This window comes from Coregonus lavaretus (assembly GCF_964263955.1).
Source record: "Coregonus lavaretus genome assembly, chromosome: 20".
Taxonomy (NCBI): Eukaryota; Metazoa; Chordata; class Actinopteri; order Salmoniformes; family Salmonidae; genus Coregonus; species Coregonus lavaretus.
The window spans coordinates 46,969,985-46,974,984 of record NC_140007.1 but is presented as its reverse complement, the minus strand read 5'-3'; the positions used below and the strand labels follow the sequence as shown (position 1 = coordinate 46,974,984).

The following is a 5,000-nucleotide window of genomic DNA, read 5'->3' as shown; positions in this document are numbered from 1 at the left end:
TTTGAGAACTTTTATGGAGTATTCACATTGGCCTACTGTATATTTAACAGATTCTATGTTTTAACATACATAATATATCTGTTTCAAAGCAGCTAGTGCTCTGACTGCTAGAAGAGTTGTGAAGTTAGTCCCTCATGGACAGAGGAAGAGCAGACCGAGGAGAAAGACAGAGAGAGAGAAGAGAGCGAAGGAGAGGCAGAGTAAAAGAGAGAGGTAGAGAGAGAGAGAACGAGACAGAGGGAGAGAGAGAGAGAGAGAGAGAGAGAGAGAGAGAGAGAGAGTAGCGAGAGAGAGAGAGAGAGAGAGAGAGAGAGAGAGAGAGAGAGAGAGAGAGAGAGTAGCGAGAGAGAGGGAGAGAGAGAGAGAGAGACACCCTACACAACACTGAAATCAAGTGTCTGCTGTACGCAGATGACCTGGTGCTACTGTCTCCCACTAAGGAGGGGTTACAGCAGCATCTAGATCATCTGCACTGATTCTGTCAGACCTGGGCTCTGACCGTTAATCTAAAATCGAATAATAATGATATTCCAAAAAAGGTCCGGAAATCAGGATGACAAATATAAATTATATTTTGGACACAGTTCTATTAGAACACACAACAAATTACACGTATCTAGGACTGTGCATCTCTTTCATCGTTACCCAACGCTTAGGTGTACCTCCACTGTACTCATATCCTTCCATATCCTTGTCTGTACATAATGCCCTGAATCTATTCTACAACACCCGGAAATCTGCCCGTTTTATTCTCTGTACCCAACGCACTAGAAGACCAGTTCTTAAAGCCTTTAGCCGTATCCTTATTCTACTCCTCCTCTGTTCCTCTGGTGATGTAGAGGTTAATCCAGGCCCTGTAGCCCCCAGTATCACTCCTACCCCCCAGGCGCTATCATTTGTTGACTTCTGTAACCGTAAAAGCCTTGGTTTCTTGCATGTTAACATCAAAAGCCTCCTCCCTACGTTTGAGTTATTCACTGCGTTAGCACACTCTGCCAACCCTGATGTTCTAGCAGTGTCTGAATCTTGGCTTAGGAAGGCCACCAAAAATTCAGAAATGTCCATCCCCAACTACAACATTTTCCGTCTAGATAGAACTGCCAAAGGGGGCGGAGTTGCGAACTACTGTAGAGATAGCCTGCAGAGCTCTATCATACAATCCAGGTCTGTGCCCAAACAGTTTGAGCTTCGTCTTCTAAAAATCCACCTTTCCAGAAATAAGTCTCTCACTGTTGCCACTTGCTACAGACCCCCCTCAGCCCCCAGTTGTGCCCTGGACACCATATTTTTATTTTTTCAGGTAAGCCAGTTGAGAACCAGTTGAGACAAGTTCTCATTTACAACTGCGACCTGGCCAAGATAAAGCAAAGCAGTGCGATAAAAACAACAACACAGTTACAAATGGGGTAAAAAAACATAAAGTCAAAAAAATACAACAGAAAATATATATACAGTGTGTGCAAATGTAGCAAGTTATGGACATAGATATCATCCTGACTAATTTACCCTCTAAATACACCTCGGCTGTCTTCAACCAGGATCTCAGCGATCACTGCCTCATTGCCTGCGTCCGTAATGGGTCCGCGGTCAAACGACCACCCCTCATCACTGTCAAAAGCTCCCTAAAACACTTCAGTGAGCAGGCCTTCCTAATTGACCTGGCCCACGTATCCTGGATGGATATTGACCTCATTCCGTCAGTAGAGGATGCCTGGATGTTTTTCAAAAATGCGTTCCTCTCCATCTTAAATAAGCATGCCGCATTCAAAAAATGCAGAACTAAGAACAGATATAGCCCCTGGTTCTCCCCAGACTTGACTGCCCTTGACCAGCACAAAAACATCCTGTGGCGTACTGCATTAGCATCGAACAGCCCCCACGATATGCAACTTTTCAGGGAAGTCAGGACGCAATATACACAATTAGTTAGGAAAGCAAAGGCTAGCATTTTCAAACAGAAAGTTGCATCCTGTAGCACTAACTCCAAAAAGTTTTGGGACACTGTAAAGTCCATGGAGAATAAGAGCACCTACTCCCAGCTACCCACTGCACTGAGGCTAGGAAACACTGTCACCACCGATAAATCTACGATAATCAAGAATTTCAATAAGCATTTTGCTACGGTTGGCCATGCTTTCCACCTGGCTACCCCGACCCCGGCCACCAGCTCTGCAACCTCCGCTGCAACTTTCCCATGCCCCATCCCCGCTTCTCCTTCACCCAAATTCAGATAGCTGATGTCCTGAAAGAGCTGCTAAATCTGGACCCATACAAATCAGCTGGGCTAGACAATCTGGACCCTTTCTTTCTAAAATTAGCCGCCGAAATAACTAGCCTGTTCAACCTCTCTTTCATATCGTCTGAGATCCCCAGAGATTGGTAAACTGCCGCGGTCATCCCCCTCTTCAAAGGGGGTGACACTCTAGATCCAAACTGTTACAGACCTATATCCATCCTGCCCTGCCTTTCGAAGGTATTTGAAAGCCAAGTTAACAAACAGATCACCGACCATTTTCAATCCCACCGTACCTTCTACGCTATGCAATCCGGTTTCCGAGCTGGTCATGGGTGCACCTCAGCCACGCTCAAGGTCCTAAATGATATAATAACCGCGATCGATAAAAGACAGTACTCTGCAGCCGTTTTCATTGACCTGGCCAAGGCTTTTGACTCTGTCAATCACCGCATTCTTATTGGCAGACTAAATTGCCTTTGTTTCTCAAATGACTGCCTCGCCTGGTTCACCAACTACTTCTCAGATAGAGTTCAATGTGTCAAATCGGAGGGCCTGTTGTCTGGACCTCTGGCAGTCTCTATGGGGGTGCCACAGGGTTCAATTCTCGGGCCGACTCTATTCTCTGTGTATATCAATGATGTCGCTCTTGCTGCTGGTGACTCTCAGATCCACATCTACGCATACGACACCATTTTGTATACATCTGGCCCTTCATTGGACACTGTGTTAACAAACCTCCAAACGAGCTTCAAGGCCAAACAACACTCCTTCCGTGGCCTCCAACTGCTCTTAAACGCTAGTAAAACTAAATGCATGCTCTTCAATCGAACGCTGCTTGCACCCGCCCGCCCGACTAGAATCACTACTCTCGGCGGGTCTGACTTAGAATATGTGGACAACTACAAATACCTAGGTGTCTGGTTAGACCGTAAACTCTCCTTCCAGACTCACATTAAGACTCTCCAATCCAAAGTTAAATCTATAATCGGCTCCCTATTTCGTAACAAAGCCTCCTTCACTCATGCTGCCAAACATGCCCTCGTAAAACTGACTATCCTACCAATCCTTGACTACGGCGATGTCATTTACAAAATAGCTTCCAACACTCTACTCAGCAAATTGGATGTAGTCTATCACAGTGCCATCCGTTTTGTCACCAAAGCCCCATATACTACCCACCATTGTAATCTGTACGCTCTTGTTGGCTGGCCCTCACTACATATTCGTCGCCAAACCCACTGGCTCCAGGTCATCTATAAATCACTTCTAGGCAAATCCCCACCTTATCTTAGCTCATTGGTCACCATAGCAACACCCACCCGTAGTATGCGCTCCAGCAGGTACTGTATATCTCACTGGTCATCCCCAAAGCCAACACCTCCTTTGGCCGCCATTTCTTCCAGTTCTCTGCTGCAAATAACTGGAACGAACTGCAAATATCTCTGAAGCTGGAGACACTTATCTCCCTCACTATCTTTAAGCATCAGTTGTCAGAGCAGCTTACCGATCACTGCACCTGTACACATCCCATCTGTAATTAGCCCACCCAACTACCTCATCCCCATATTGTTATTTACATTGTTATTTATTTTGCTCATTTGCACCCCAGTATCTCTATTTGCACATCATCTTCTGCACATCAATCACTCCAGTGTTAATACTAAATTGTAATTATTTTGCACTATGGCCTATTTATTGCCTTACCTCCATAACTTACTGCATTTGCACACACTGTATATAGATTTTCTATTGTGTTTTTGACTGTACGTTTTGTTTACCCCATATGTAACTCTGTGTTGTTGTTTTTAATCACACTGCTTTGCTTTATCTTGGCCAGGTCGCAGTTGTAAATGAGAACTTGTTCTCAACTGCCTTACCTGGTTAAATAAAGGTTAAATAAAAAATTCATAAATAAAATATCAGCAACACAGGTATCTTTCACACGGCTGTGGACGAGCTGAGAGACAAAGCGAGAATGCCATTAAAAGGAATATTAAAGTCGAATTTCCATTAGAATCTGGCTCAAAATGTTCCAATCAGTTATAGAACCAATTGCTCTATATGGCAGCGAAGTATGGGGTCCGCTCTCTAATACTGAATTTACCAAATGGGACAAACATCCAATCGAAATACTCCATGCAGAGTTTTGCAAGACTGTATTGCAAGTGCAAAGAAAAACTCAAAATAACGCATGTAGAGTAGAATTGGGCCAATACCCCCTCCTTATTCGAATAGAAAAAAGGACCATCAAATTTTACAACAATCTAAAAACAAGTGACCCCAAAACATTCTATGTCAGTCAAGAGATTAAACAAGAGAAGAGTCCCCTCAGCCAGCTGGTTCTGAGGCTCAGTTCACTAACCAAAACCAACCTCATAGAGCCTCAGGACAGCACTCAGAAAATCTGGCCCAACCAAATCATCACAAAGCAAAAAGAAAAATGTATCACCTATTGGAAAGACACCACAAAATAATCGAAGTAAACTTCAATGCTATTTGGCTGTAAACAGACAGTACATGGTGGCAGACTATCTGACCACTGTGACTGATAGAAAACTGAGGAAAACAATGACTAGGTACAGACTCAGTGAGCACAGTCTGGCTATAGTGAACGGTCGTCACAGGCAAACCTGGCTGCCCAGAGAGGACAGGCTGTGCTCCCTCTGCCCCCGGGGAGGGGTAGAGACAGAGCTGCATTTCCTATTACACTGTGACAAATACTCAGACATAAGATAATCTTTCTTTCCCAAAATTATCACTCAGT

At 44.3% G+C, this 5,000-nt stretch overlaps 1 protein-coding gene across 1 annotated transcript in view; it reads left to right on the top strand.

The window, feature by feature from the left end:
- The window catches only part of LOC311148043 (nociceptin receptor-like), a gene marked incomplete at both ends in the record, with an annotated part of 67,163 nt that overhangs the window by 60,660 nt on the left and 1,503 nt on the right, over nucleotides 1–5,000 (top strand). The window lies entirely within an intron of this gene.